The following is a 16,322-nucleotide window of genomic DNA, read 5'->3' as shown; positions in this document are numbered from 1 at the left end:
TGTTCACAAAAAAAGCTAAACTTTATAAGAAATAAATATGTTCAAGAAATCTCGCCAATTCATCACTATTGAATGGACATAACTGATTCAATCACTTTACGCCCACCGCGATTTCTCAGCTGTCTTTCAATCGATTCTATTGAAATTTGGTAGGGTCGATGTACCAATAGCCGCATAGCTAAGAACAAATATTCGTATAAAATCGAAAAATGAAGCCAGCGGCATTTATTTTACATCATCTGAAAGCTGTTTATCTTAGCTCTGTGGAAAAAATATGAAAACTTCGAAAACTCATATTTGTGTATTTATTATGGCTTGAGCCACTAAAGGAACACATGTACCTATAGTAGCACTAATTTAATTTCTTTTCCTTTAGTAGCACTAGCTTCACGGCGTAGGCAAAATACAAATCAAAATCGTTTTTTTACAAAACTTTTATATTTTTCCTTAAAGTGTGGATCAAAAGCTCTCGATTGATGTAAAAAAGTTTTTAATTGATCAGTTATTTTGTTTAATATAAAATAGTTTCTATTAGTAGTGCTACTATAGGAACAACTGTGTTAACTGTATTCTGAAAAGTTTGCTCGTGTGCTGTGAAATAGTTTCAAAGGCTCATCTGCCCATAAAGTCATAACTGTCCCATATGGAAAAAGTAGGCATTGAGAAAATAGCGCTCAAAGATTGAAGTTTGTCCACTCATACAAATGTTCTTGATTTTTCAGTACATTTCTGCTTGCCATATTTAATTATCAATATAGCAAAGATAACATTTTGCGTATATTGTTAAGCAAAAAATATCAACTTTAATGTATTTCGCGTTTTGCAGATGCTATTGGGGTGGAAAGTTCATATAGAGACTGTTATGCCTTTATTTTTCGATATGGGACTACACTGACTTCAAAATTTTCCACAACATTTTCGAACAAAGTGTGTTCATTTTTATATGTATAGTAAACTATATATTGAAACATGAGTGTTGCAATGAAAAAGCTCGTCGGCTCGAAAATTCACATGGGACAGTTATGCTTTGATGGGCGGGCAGTCATGTTCTTTTTGGATTACTACGTGCCTAGAAAGAGTTCACCAATTTTTGACAGCTATAAGCAGTGCTGGGAATGGTAATAGTAGTAGGCTTGAATTTCGAGAAACTCACGTGGCTCTTCCCACGGTAAAATGAAGCAAGGTATTATACTCCGAGAAATGACATTTAGCAGTGACGTAATTCCTATCGCAAACTTGAACGAGTGCAAAAGAAAGCAAGGCCTGCTCTCCTTTACTATCCTCAAGGCCTCATGCTTGACAATAGGAATGACCTGAGACGAGACTCGCGAAGACGGTCTTCTTTTTCTGTGATTGCTGAGTTTTTTTCTTATTCCACTTTGTGCATACCAATTATGCGCATGCGCATACCAATTATGCGCATGCTGTTCAAATCCTCACATGAACCTCTCAGCAAAAAATGATTAAGTTTGCATCACATCGAATCATAAATAGCCATTTGAGTGAAATTTCATGCCAGCAAACGTAGCAAACATTAGAAATAATTAATCTTCTGCTTAGATTTATCAGCAACTTTGGAAAAAACTGCTCCACCGACTGAGGTTTTTAATAACAGTTTACTTTGAACACAATACTTTTCACTTTTTCAGCCATAAAAACGGTGGGCTGCATTTGACGTTTCGTGAGAGGGGAATCTGGGCTGCATATGACGTTGATATTTTTCCTCTTCGCGAGTCTCTCTCAGGGAATGACGACACATGTTTTGATGGAAAATCGTTGTTTAAACGTGGGAATAGCCTACCTTGTCGTGTCTACCGTGGGTCTTCCCAGTGCAGTAGTTCGAAAACGTGAATCTCATCAAGTAATCTATGTTTGGTGCATGAATTCTCTAAATCAGTAGTGTCATTGAAGGCTCTAAATGCGGGAAATGCAGCGGGAAAAAAACAAAAAAAATTCTATGGTAATTTTGGGTTGCCCTTAGCAACGGGCGATTTGCTGTTTCCAAGGCTTTTTGCCTACAGCAGCCATGGGCGTGAGTTTCACTGGCTTCGCTGACAAAGATTTGCTTTGCTTGGCTACTGTAGAGTGAATTTCACGATTTTACCGAACCTCGGCTATAAGTTTTCACATGGCTTTCATGGCACCTTACGTATCATTTTCGCTACGAAGTACCATGCTTCTCCATGCAAGAACCCATGAGGAATTCATTTTGAAATGAAACTTCCATCAGTCTTTTCAAATTGTGCAGTTAGCCAGCGTTACGGATAGGTATATGCTTTTTCATCCAGTGTTTCTCTGTAGTTACATGGTTATGCTGGTTGTACGGCAGAAAGAGAGCATAGAAGAAAGCCGTGATAATGTTATGCTACGCAGCATTACTGTTGGAAAGGACCTGTATGCGGTCCACCCATGCCACCACTACATGTACCGGCTTTGGCTGCAGGTTCGCAGGTAGTGGGCAGAGGTTAGCGGTGTTTCATACTCTGTTTCGCGTAAGTTTGAATGGGTTTGGGTATGCCTGGTTTTTGATACGAGAGAAACCAAGAGGACTGAACCAAAACAAAGCCGGGTCGTGTGAGTTTCGCTCGATGTATGGTATCGTTGGTATCTTATGGGACCAACACCGATGCCCAGGGAGAAAGTAAACCAAATAGATAGGCGGAATTGTGAAAAACGGTTCTTGCTTGGCTCAACCGAGGTACGGGATCGGGACAGAGGCCATAACCGAGTTAGTATTTATTTTCGTTTCGACCTGAACACTTTGATTTTTTTCGCGCGTTGGAGACCACATACTGTTTGCATGTTATTTTGCTGGGGAATTTGTGGATCTTGTTTGTTAATGTAGCTGAGTGTATTGGTAGAGAAAAGAAGGATTATGACCAGAAATAAGATAAAGAAGGAGCAGTGACTGGGAAAGGAACATATTAGAGCGAAGGGAAATAAAAGGGATCGGCCACTTATTTGGGTCCCTGGATGCATTTTAAGGCAATATTTAATGGTGCATTGGTTGCAATGTTTTAGAAAGCAATCAATAGAAAGTTGAAGTGAAGAAAGACTCTTACCGCACTGGGTGTACGTTTGTCGGATTAGTTGTTTTGTGTGTTTTTTGTCCCGTAATGTGTACTCGAAGTATTTATTTTAGCTGAAACTAAATGTTGAGTGTATATTTTTATCGACTGAAGACGAGTGTGTCGTGATGCCGTGTAGGGCAAACCGACTGCAGTAGTGACTTAAACCGGAGGACAGTGAACTTCTCAACTATGATAAAGTGCAGTGTGTAGTCTCAGAAGCACGAGTAAAGAAAAATTGCCAACAAAGATCTTCTGCCTTGACCGTACGACAAAGAAACAAGCTTAAGGTGAAAGTATCCGCAGACAGTGTTGGATAAAAAAAACACCTTCGGAAGATAAGGTGTAGGACCTTTTGAAGCTTAAAACGGGTGATAAGGTGAGTTGTGTATATGGGTTAACGTTTGACTTTTTAGTTTGATCATTGCTACAACATTGCTCTAGGGTGTGTATCTAATCTAGTGGAAAAGTACTTGCGTAAAAAACGCACTTCTCACATTCAGTTCTTCTTTACCTTTCTCTAGTGGATTCAGCATTTCTCTTTCTTGCTGGTGTAAAACATGCCGTCGTCAGGGATGCCAGAAGTATACTAATAATGAATTATAGTTTGCTTTAAGATTGTGAAAAAATAAAATATTTATTAATGGAATATACAATGCATCTGGTCCGGTTCGCAGTAATGGAGTAATTTTCCACATATTGTGAGTTTTTAATTTAGACATTCAGAGTATATAAAATTGTCAAAATTGGCAATGTTCATATATTTTAGATTTCTCGTCCATAGTTTGTTAATGAAGAAAACCCTTAATTGAACTTTAACACTTTACTTCACTTTTGCAAAAGAAAGACGGGGTTTGTGGTCTGATGGCTACCGCTTCTACTTCATAAGCAGAAGGTCATGGGTTTAATCCCAGGCCCGTCCCTTTCCTCGTACTTTGTAGTTGTATATATCTCACTTGCTTCTATCTTCCATTCTTAATCTATCACACTCAAACTATTCGTTCATAGCAAACGCTAGAACCAGAGACGGACAAGAAACCGTTTCCCAAACGCTTCCATTCTTCTACGCGCATGCCTTTCCTTACGCCTGATTCATAGGCAGTCTGCTAACCACAAAAGCAAACCTCTCAGCCATGCCTTTCCCCCAATCCATACACTCCCGCATGAACTGGCGTAGATGCAGTGGTATATACGGCCTGCGTGGGAGCCAGTACAATGCATCATCAATTCCTCCCCCTTCCTCACATTGGTCTGCATTCTGACGTGGCAGGCACCACCTAAAAATAGAAGATCACCAGCACTTAGGCGAACATGGTCCAAGACGCACTGATGGGGTAAAATGGCCCACCTCATTAAATCATTCCTAGAACGTTTCAATTTGTATTCTTTGCCAAACGATGTTAAAATATGTTTACCCAAGAGTTGCCGCCACAACCCTTGGACATAAACTCATAGATTTTTCCTTAATTTTCCGGTGAAATTCAACATTTTCCCATTTTTTGCCTAAACATTAAGGTTTTCCGATGATTTCATTAAGGAATAAGCGTTTCCATACCACAAAGCAAACTCATGGAGAAACATGGTTGTTAATTACTAGTTCTCCATACTAAATGGCATTCTACCCCATCCATTTGGTCATTTTGAACCACCCCCATTTTTTAATCAACTTTTCTACTCGATTTAATCCCTTTAAAAAAATTAAATTTGGGAAATGTTTTCATGATGGTAGCTAGCAAATATTGTAAAGTTACTGCTAGGACTTCGGATGGCGTTAAAATGTGGATCTCATTAGGAGAAAACGACGCAAATCCTTAAAGTGGCATTTTGGACCATTTGACCCTATACACTGAGGATGCCTGTTAGTCCCAAGCAGTCATTCGGTTGGTTCCTTGTGTAAGTACAGCTGATCTGGAGATACTGGAGTAGCATCCACGGGCGGCCAATCAAGCTCAAGCTCAAGCTCACTTCACTTTTGCAAAAGAAAAAAGAAAATACTAAAAATCACTAGTAACGCGATCAAATAACTTTAAACTTTGGTATGTTGCTTATCTTGACAGATAGGCCTATTTCGTCTAAGACTTTCAGCCTTCTTCAGTGTCGAGTGCTCGACTTTTTAACGAAGGCTATCTCTCATATTTTAAATATTAGTACAGCCCAAACTTATTGTACACACTTCGATTGGTATCTCAAACTTGACTTGCAAATATGAAACTCTCACTCTCGGAATTCTTTCTGAAGTTCAACTAACAAGACGTATATATACGTACAGCCACTCCACATGTATGGCTATCCGAGCAGGAGAAAATAAGTTCTGAATACCAAACTAAGGTATTCCATACCAGATAATTTCCAATACTTACAACCTGAATGAGGTTTGAATGAGTCCTGCATAAAAGGTAAATACCTCAAATAATATCTCAAGCGTATTCTACGAACACCAAATTGATAATTAGATCAGGTATTGTAATACCTCAATAATACTTGATGGATTTTCATATAAAAGTGAAATTTTTCCATAGTAGTACAATACCTGCAGCAGTCCTCAATAGCTATCGAATACCAACATAAAGTATTTTTAAGTGTTTTAAACATTTTTTAAAATATTAATATAATACCAAAATGAGGTATTGATAACTGAACAATACCTAATTGTGGTATGATACCAAAATATGGTATGCATAAGTTATTGCGAGTTATTCTTTTCCCATCGGGTGGCTATAGGCCAAAGGGATGATTACATTTCATTTATAGTTAACATCTAAACTGCACATAACTGCATATATGTCACATTCGAAATTTTTGACAATTTCGAGTTAATACTAGGGCTGTCCACAAGGACGATTTATCGGTATCGGTGATATCCAAATGATTAAATATCGGTATCGACGATATATCGGATTTGACATTATCGGTATCGAACCGATACCCGATAATTTTTAATAAAGGGATTTTCAAGCAATGTAGACTATTCTGGCTTCATTTGACACCAACTGTTGTATTATGAAGTCAAATATTTGAATTTTGTAATTATGGTATGTTACATTTAACGGATATCGGATATTTAACAGTTATCGGACGATCAATAGTTTTATCGATATCGGAAAATATCGGGTCGGCAAATTTCGGATATCGTATCGATAAAATCGAGCCGATAATATCGATATTATCGATAATATCGATATTTGCACAGCCCTAGTTAATACCGTCGAAAGCCATCAAATCATAAATACTTTTGATCAACTTAATAAAATCTTTGACATTGTTCTAGAAATTTCTAAAAACAAATACCAAGTTGTTTTTCTCACATTGCTTAATATAACCGCATAACAGTCACATTGGGATTATCGGTGGGCCTCATAATGTAGTATTGATGAAATTTCTTTTAGATTTATATTATGTCCAATCACTTAATAGCAGATATGGGCTGTACTCAATTAAAGCTTCAAATAAGTATTGTTTAGCTTTTGGTAATATTTTAAAATTTTGGTTTCTTCTTACTACATTTACTCAATGCCTACTTTTGCCGAATGTTACAAGTCGCTGCCACATACCATTTTCCTACACACCGCCAAAGATCGTCCTCAGCACCGACGTTCGAAGACTCCAACTGCTTGCAGGTTTACGTTTCATGCCCGTAGAGAACTACCGATCTTATAAGCGTCTTGTACATGATACGGTTTTATCCCGTCAAGCCGAATACCGTTAGGCCAAATGTCGTTAGGCTGAAAGGGTTATAAGGCCGAAAATGGCCAAAAGCTCTAATGAACCGCAAGGTGGAATAGGTAACTAACAGGGATAGGTCACAAAAATTTGCATTAACTAGAAGCCGCCGAATGAATTGTCAGACCGAATGGATTGTTAGTTGTTAGATCAGGATAATTTTCATTAGCTAGAAGCCCACAATATCCGCTATGAAATATAACTAGAAAGAACAGCCTTTGATTAAAAGAAGAAAAAAACACTGATGAATAGTAAACCATTTGAAATAGTATTAAATGATCAAATGTTATTTCGGTGTAACGTCCCTTACGGCATTCGGGCTAATGGCCTTCGGTCTAACGACATTCGGCCTATAGGTGACAGATGGCGGAAGATCATCTGGGAAACACTTTGTAGGCCGCATTTAGGATGGTGAACGCTCGGAAATCCTCGCAATCTTACTTGTTGCCTTTTTTGTTATCCCTTTTTCCACTACCCCGGGAACTGTTCTCATTCTCAGATTGTGCCTAACAGCCGGTGTAGACAATTGGCCAGACTCTCCGGGCCCATCTTGACCTCCCTTAAAGCGGGGCTGGTTGGTTTCTATTGTTCGTACTGACGATGGCATTTCCTCCGTTGTTTCTACCTTCATTGCCTGCGCTCTCAGAACCATTCAAGTGTTCATCGAAGTGCTGCATCCGCCTTTCGATCACCTTTCGTTCGTCCGTCAGGATGCTCCCATGCTTATACCTGCACAAAGCCATTGATGGATGCGTTGAGCTTCTGGAGACTGGCACAGTAGTTCTATCTCGTCGCAGTTCGTCACCTTCAGGCGGATTTTTTTCTCCCAAGAGAGGCGGGTCTGCTGTTGCCGTTTAAGTCTATAACATTTTAACGTTCTGCTGGGTCCCTTGCTGCAGTATGACCGCCAGCGATCTATTCTTCTCCTCCAGCATTTGCCAACATTCCTCGTCAAACCAATCGTTTCGTCGACTACGGCTACAGATATGAATTAGTTTTGAATTGAATGCATAATATCACATAACATAATTTTGCAAAAATTATTTTATAATTGTGTACTTCATAATCAATGATAATGAGACTTTACACATTTTTCTTCGATTGACTTTTTTTTCTTTCTTTTGCCAAGATCAGCTCATTAACAGCAGTTTATCTGGTAGATATATCAGCAAAATATGGAGTTTGTTGATAGCAGAATCTGCCGCTAACATTAAGCTTGCCATCCCCTGAGATAGTAATCGAGATTTGCATAGTCATATTGGCATTTCTATTTAGGTGTGCAGAAAGAAAATTATCATGTACAGTTAGTTTGAGCAAAACTTTGACTCTAGTGGAACAATCAATGCTTCCAGAAAAACTATTGTAGCTGAGAAGTAATATGGCCGAAGCAAATTTGACTTCCTCTTATTTTACTCTTAAAAATTTTCATCCCAGATTTAGAATTTAGCAGCAGAAGGGACAGTTAAAAAATTAATTATGAAAATTTGAAGGTTTCCTGAAAATTTCTTAAGCAACCTGAGGAATTGATAAAAAATCAGTCAAATTTGTTTAGGTCTAATATGGTGTACAGCCATTTGACCGGATGCCGTTTGGCCAAACGCCATTTGGCCGAATGTAATCAAGAACAAAAAAAAAACAAATTTTTTCAACGCTGATGTGTAGGATTCATAATTGTGGACCAATAACTAATCTGTTAGTTAACTTGTTAATCTTCATGATGTGGCAAGACGTCATGTTTGTCGCAATATTGGTGCTCCAAGAGAATACATAAAACTCTCAGCATAAAACTATCACTCAATTTCTTGGGGTTTGTGCTAACGTAAGAACGTAACGATAAAACTATCCATTCATTCAGGACGAAGTTGTGAACTCGTGTCAAGACTCTGAGCTCATGGTTGGTTCGTCTCTTGGCTACCAACGGAGTGTTAGGGTTTGAAATGTTTTTGATAATTTCATAAGAATTTGTCTCTTCTTTTAAACATAGACTTTTCTCTCAACTTGTACTGAACTTGTACTGGTTTCATTATTATTGGCAATCATTCAGCTTATATTTCAATTGAAAATTTTACCCTCTTCAAATCATCGGCAGTTTTTAAAGTTATACTGATATAATGATTATTTGCATTACACTAGCTTAATATTTTATAAGAGATTTTTCCTACTTTTGATCATAGGCTGTTCTTTCATATTTCAATATTTTTCATAGTTAATGGAATCAAGGCTTGTTATACATTCATAGAGTCTTATAGAAGATTAAACCGAACGACACGGTGAACACTTACGTTAAAGAAGCTAACTGTTTCTCCGAAGAAGCCAAACTTGTGGTTTCTAGAAATTATTTAGTTTGCTAAGAACTATCAGAAGGATTGAAGCAAATCGATGATACAGAAAGACGAATAAGTCGTAAACCGTTTTAATAACTGTCAAAAGCTGACTGCAACGCAATGTAAAAACCTACGCTGGCAGCTATTACTGCTAGCAGAGAAGTGAATAATTTACATTTAGATCATTCTTATTTCAGCTTACATTTAGAATGTTCTTATTTCAGCACTGACTATTCCTTAAATACTTAAAAGCTGTAAATCAATAATGATTTATCTTTAAGAATAAACTGTTCTTTGAAATTTAGCTTTGAAATTCATTACAAATGCACAAGGATGGAAAAAAATCGTCTCTAGCGACAAACAACATGGTATTCGAACGGTCTAAGAGGGCCGTCGCTCTTGCAGCAGCATGATTTGAAAACCTCACCATGCGCGCATTGCACCGACATAAGAAGCATCCGAAGCAATGTTTTTCGTGGGACAAAGAGTTTATCGGATAATGTTACAAGTAGCGATCAACTTAAATCATGACGTATTCGCGCTATTATTTTTCGTTAAAACCATGCCCGAATGATTTTAGAATCGCAAACAATATATCCGAAGGGAAATCAATTGATAATAATGGAACAATCCTCAGAATAATAAAACTATGGCTCGCGAACACTTAATCGCTAGCCCACACGCAGAACGATGCAAAAATCGCGGAGCGTAAATTGTTGTGATATCTTAACGACAAAAGGTTAATGGTTGTTGCTATGATCGCACGATAAAGAACAACCGCGATGCATCGCGGATTTTGTCATGATCACTAGATTTCCATCCTTGCAAATGCATGCTGAATGTAGTTCACTGTTGTTGTCAACTTTGGCCAAACGGCATTCGGCAATCGGCCAAATAGCGTTCGGCCAAACGGCATTCGGATTGTTTTTTTTTGCAAAAACGTTGTAAAAACATGAATTTTTGATGAACTTCTTCTCCTCATCAAGCATATTTTGCAAAACTTCAAGAGAATAAGCACATTTTATGATGTCTTTAGCTTTGCCCTATACCGTCGCCACGTTGACTTCAAATTTTGCCTAAACAATTTCCAAACATTTATGCAAACTCTTGAGCACCTTAACGATCAACCTGATGCCTGTATGAACAAATAGCTTCTATTTTTATTTTGTTAGATCAAAAATTACAATTTTTACGTTGAGAAACAACGAATAGCCACCATAGATTTCTATGATTTTAAGAGTCAAAGTAGATTATTTGAATAGCATTCGAACCTGCGTCACATTCCTAACATTTGTTCTAATGTTTTTGAGTTAGAAATCTAAAAAAAAAACATGCCTCTCATGAGTGACTGTAAAGCAAGACAAATAGTGACCACCGTTTGGAGTTTAATATTAGTATCGAAGATTTAATTAATGCAAACTTGAAAATGTAAACTCATTTGGGATGTAATTCCAAAAATAAGAATAACATGTTGAATAAATTGACCTTTTTCTTCTTCATTATTGAACAATTCGAACCTGAGTCGATTCGCCTCGCAAAATCTGACAGCACTGGCTTTTCCCCATCCTATTCTTCCATGAGCAGAGCCCATGTTTTCACGATTCACTTTCCACTGCTGTGAATATACACAACAATACTACAATTTTTCCGTTCATGGCACTTTTCAAACATTCCTTCCGTCTTCTTCGCCTGGCACTCATTGTAGTATACCTACCAAAGCACAACACAGACAACACATTGCATACGAAATAAGTGAAGTGAAATAGGAGCAGAGTGAGAAAAACTATCGAATTCACACAACGCATGGAGAGGCCTAACACGAAGACACGGCATGATCATTTTCGTAAAACCGACGAAGAAAATGGTGGGATGCATTTAAAAGGGTGGTGGTGGCGGTGGAGCAAACTACAGCATGCTGTCGTACCATAATTGATCGTTATCTTATCTAACGATGTTGGATGTAAATGAAGATGTTGATTTTGTCGGTTTCACGTTACAAGTGAACTTTGGAGTTTTCCTATAAGAATATTACAATTTTGTGCTTGTCTAATAAAAGATGGTCATGCATAGTCCGAGTGATCCTTGATTGGAGCAGGCAATAAATGAGAATGTTGTTCACATAATATTAGCTACAACGTAAGAGGGAGTGTTAGAATCCCAAAAATAGGTCTACGTGATTTCTTGGTCACCTTTAAAAATCTGAAGGAGTCGAAAGTTGTCTTGATGTTCAATTTACGATGCAGTACTGAATAGAAAGCAGCAAAAGTCAGTACATAATTAATAATACATAATACATCTTGATGTCGTTTTTTCTTTTCACAAGATCAAAATTTCAAATGAAATTTAGGAAATAATTCAGAATAGGGTTTTGCAAAAGTTCGACCTAAGCAAAATAATGAATATGTCCAGAAAAACTAACATTTGACAAGAAATAATTACCTCACAGTGAACCTTCAGCATTTTGGCGACAATTTTGCTGAGCAAACTTTTGTCACAATATTAACACATTTTTAGTTATGATAGTATTAGAACTGATAGTCTTAAACGAACTATTGCCTCACCGATGGGGCAAGTTTCTGGTGTGGGGCAAAAGTTCGTTGGCCAAAACACCAAATATTGATATTTTTCTAACAGTCATACTTTATTCCAGTCATGAACTTATATATGCATAAAATACACAATATTATGTTCGTAAAAAAACATAACAGTGCTAACTGTAATATACTAAAAAAAAACTGGTTTTCGCAAAACTAAGTAAAAATGTGAAATTTTTGTGGCTTTTTTGCATTTTTTTTGCAATATGTGAATTTTAGGCAATTTGCTATTTTTTACGGGAGCAAAACGCCCTCCCAAAATAACAATTTATCAAACTTAATTTTTAGTTTTTTTCATGTAATGAAAGTTCGACCTAAGATTCTCTACTAAAACTTGGCGAGATATTTAATAATCTTGCCAAGTTTTCTCAGATAATTCTGTATAGGACTTCTTGTGCATCCCTTTCAGGATTCTATGAATTTATTTTATGGAAATCAGTTTCAGAATTCTACGGGCGTAACCATAGGGGAGTAGGAGAGGGCCGTTGCCCCCTCCCCCCCTGGCCGACGGAAAAAATAACTGACTTGCTCCAAAGGTAAATAATATTTTGCTTGAATTAAAAAAAAAAAAATATCCTAAGAATTCATGTTAATGTAAAATTGCATCATGATGAACTATTTGAATAATACTTGGAGTCCAACTCAAAATCAGGCTTCTGTCAAAGATCTCACCGAACATCATTTGAAAGTTTTATCAACATTCCGCAGTGGATCTTGCGAGGAATCTGCCAAAAACATGATGTGAAACTCAAAAGAAACGCTTTAAAAATTAATATTTTAAGAATCACTTCGAGATTTTTTTCTTCAGTTCCTTCTAAAAATCTTTCCATGAGAACTCTTCCAAGCATTTTTCTTAAATTTCTTTCAGAGTAGTTTTTGAAATATTATCCTAGAAATTTCTACAGAAATGGCTTTTGCAAGAATTTCTTATTTTTTTTATGCTTTTTAGGCTACTTTAAGAATTTTCCCTATATATTTTTCCAAGCATTCCTGTTCGTATTATTCTGTGAATTACCCCAGGTTTCACATAAAAAGAAGATATAATAGTTCTTGAAACAATTTCTCTAGAATACCATTAGCAATTTTCCCTAGAGTTCAATCTAATAATTTTCTTTAGAGTTAGTTAAGGATTTTTCTTTACAAAATTCTCAAAAAATTCATATAGAGATTTTCGAAATTTGGAAATTTTCAAGAGTTTCAAGTTTCAAGCATTTAACAACAGGTTCCTTAAATTTTATATTTTAATTTCCTCCAGGTTCTATAATAAAGTTCATCCTAAACTTATCGCAGAAGTTTTTACAGGAATTAATCCTGTGACTTCTTTAAAATACTTTTTTTTCAAGAATTCATTAAAACTTTGAAACAGGAATTCTTCCAAGGATACATTATAATACTTAGTTAAGAGATTTTGCAAGGATTTTGTCTAATGATTCGTTCGGGTTTCATTTTTGTAATTATAATTCATCTATGAATTTCTCTAAGAACATTGCCAAAACTTAATTTGCAAAATCCTAAATTCCTGGATAGACCCTTGGAGGACTTCATGAAAGAATTGGATGCATTTTTCATGAAATCATCAGAAAATGTATTATTAATCTTTTTAAGGTAATGTTAAGAATGTTAAGCGGTGCTCCTGAGAAAATAACTATTGGGAGTTTCTAAAAAAATTAGAGAAATCTTCAGATATATTTCATGAAAACTCTTTAATGAAATTCTTCAAAAGATATCAATCCTTGATAGAATTTGAAACAATGTATGTCAGATCGCCAGGAAAAAAATACTAAAAGGAAAAATAAACAAGTGAACATTGAAAGTTTCTTGAAACCCTGAGTATAATTTCTGGAGGAATTGAAGAGGAAATAATCGAAGGAATCTGTTCAGAAATTAAATGTTTCATTGGAGAAACTCTTAGAAAAGTACTTAGAGGAATCCCAGAAAAAAAAAACTCAAGAAATCCTTGGAGTAGTTTATCGGCAAATCTTTGCAACAATGGTTACTATTAAATTCATTAAATTTATACTTTGTGTTTTTGTAGTTTTTTCATTTGATATAATAAATAATCGAGGGATAACTAAAATCAAATCCTGAAGAAATCTACAGCAATCCCGAGACATTTTCTTAGACAGTTTCAGACGGATTTCTCAAAGGAATACTACTAATAACTATTTTAAGGATGCCTGCAGAAATTTGTGAGTATTTTTAAAGAAATTTTGGTGGAACCTTGATAGTACTGTCTGAACGTGTTATTGTGGTCCTATCCTATTAGGCCGAATGCCGTTAGGCCGAAAATGGCCGATAGTTCTAATGAACCGTAAGGTGGAATGGGCAATTAACAGGGATAGGTGAGGTTCACCTAGAAGCCGCCGGATGAATGTTCAGGTCGAATGGATTATTAGTTATTAGATCAGGACGATTTGCACTTAGAAGCATACAATAACCGCTGTGAAATACAACTAGAAAGAACAGTCTTTGACTAAAATAAGGAAAAAACACTGGTGAATGTGTTATCCATTTAAAATAGTAGTAAATGATCAAATGTATCAAATGTAATATTTCGGCCTAACGGCATTCGGCCTAACGACCTGCACCGAATAAAATGCAGGGCCGGATTAAGAGGGGCCGAGATTTGCGTGGGTGCTCCAAATAACGAGGGTTTTGAAGCTCTAAAAGTGAAAGACTAAGGTAGTCAAAGTAGTGATAAGATATTTTGATATTTTGAGAGCTTGCTTGAAATTTAAGGGTAATAACTTTACTGAAGTATAGCATAGCATGCACATCTGCACAAATCCTAGGTGGAGTTGCAAAAACGAGCATATATACTTAATTTCATATTTCGTCAAAATGTGTAATGTGGCAAAATCACTTCGCTTCACACACCTGGCTACGTTCTTATAAGTGCTTTTATTTTATAGTCCTTCATCTATGTATAGTAGTGCTCGGAACCAAAACAGCTTCTATAGATGAAGGAGGTGAAGCAAATGGCGCATAAATACATAGAAAAAAAATGGAAATATATATGAATAATATGTTTATATTGGAAAAATCTCACCAAGAATTGGGCATTTGTAGCTTCAACCAGTTACAAACCATCCAACCGAATTTGCATGGATTTTTCTCATATCATCTCTCTTCCTTCGGACACAAAATGGAACCATCCGCAAATCGAATATCAAATAACGAAGCATTTTCTTGGTGTATTTAGTCGTCAACTATTCAATAAACACTTGTGGTGTCGGGTCTAGTAGGGGGAGGAATTGATGTTGCATTTAAAATTGGCCCTCAGTAGACCGTACCCCTGCATCTACGCCATTTCATGCGGAAAGGTATAGGGGTAATGTAATTTTATGGCAGTGAGGTTTGTTTTTTGATTAGCAGACTGAATCAAATGATGAACAAAATTTATTTTTGTTCCTTCTGCTTACTTCATATGTCCACTCGGGTGAAAAGAATAATAACAAGTTTTGAAAGACTTTTTTCCCCTATCTATCTCATAATCTTATTGAACAAAATTGAATCCTGTCAAACTTTCAGCCGAGTTTTTTGAGGAATGACTGGTAGGCTATAACATGAAAATTTATATGAAAACCTAAAATGATACTTGAACACTGTTACAGCTATTATTTTCACGTTGATGATAAAATACATTGCAAAATCTTTGGCTTTTATGAAGAAAGTTGCTTGATACACAGTTGTTTTGTTTGAATTTTTAGTAGCAGTGTATTGATCTGTATGCCTATAAGTAAATAAAAATAACACACAAATTTATGATTTTTTCTCCTATCCTTCAGATTGTATTACACTCTTCAGGAATTAACCTCTCTATAATTTGAAAAAAAAAAAATAAAAAAAATGTTCAGACTTAGAGATGATAACTTACATCGCATTTGGACGACCAGAAATGGCTGAAATTATGACTGAACTTTATTCTCTTAATAAAGAATTAAAAAAATGATATGGGAGATAGGATTTTCAAACATTTTTATTAATTGAAGGTTGTACAAGGTTGTTTTTGCTTAGAAGCCTTGTTATCCTTTACATTGAGTGATGCCTACATTTATCGCAGTTGATCGTACATATTCTCAGAGCCATAGCGTAGCCTCATGGCGCTCTTGGCGAACCTCCATTTCAGCGCTTTTGAAGGTGAACATTTGCTAGTCCCTCGGGATTACATTTGAATCGCTGAAGTTTACCGAACTTGATGATTTAGAGGAAGTAAAAGTCGTAACAAGGTTTCACTCATAAATACAAACAAATAGTTTTCATGAATTATTTTTTTTAAGAAATTCTCCTAAACATTTCTGAACCATTTGTTTTCAGATAGAGTTTTAACACTTTTTGCCCTGAAGAGCTGGAAAGAATTCAAGAGCTTATTGTGAAAATAAATCAAAGCCAAAACTCAAATTTTTAAGAGCATAAATCTGGAGGACTGAACATCCGTTTTAGCTGGCAACTGAATCGATTGGTTCTTCTTTTCTGGCGTTACGACCCCACTGGGACAGAGCCTGCTTCTCAGCTTAGTGTTCTTATGAGCACTTCCACAGTTATTAACTGAGAGCTTACTATGCCAATGACCATTTTTTGCATTCGTATATCGTGTGGCAGGTACGAAGATACTA

General features: G+C 36.3%; 1 protein-coding gene across 5 annotated transcripts in view; it reads left to right on the top strand.

Annotated features, from left to right (window-relative positions):
- The first annotated feature begins 2,710 nt into the window (after positions 1 to 2,710).
- The window catches only part of LOC5575930 (protein wech), a 72,064-nt gene continuing 58,452 nt past the window's right edge, over positions 2,711 to 16,322 (top strand). Inside the window, exons 1-2 of one of the 5 annotated variants that reach the window (XM_021843751.1) lie at positions 2,711 to 2,857; positions 3,143 to 3,447. The gene's annotated coding sequence lies outside the window, so the exon portion shown is untranslated. Of the gene's footprint in view, positions 3,448 to 16,322 lie in introns of all 5 variants that reach the window. The other 4 variants (XM_021843750.1, XM_021843749.1, XM_021843753.1 and 1 more) reach the window with 4 other exon arrangements.

The sequence above is a fragment of the Aedes aegypti genome, chromosome 2 (assembly GCF_002204515.2).
Source record: "Aedes aegypti strain LVP_AGWG chromosome 2, AaegL5.0 Primary Assembly, whole genome shotgun sequence".
Lineage (NCBI taxonomy): Eukaryota > Metazoa > Arthropoda > Insecta > Diptera > Culicidae > Aedes > Aedes aegypti.
This window is presented reverse-complemented; position numbering and strand designations above follow the sequence as displayed.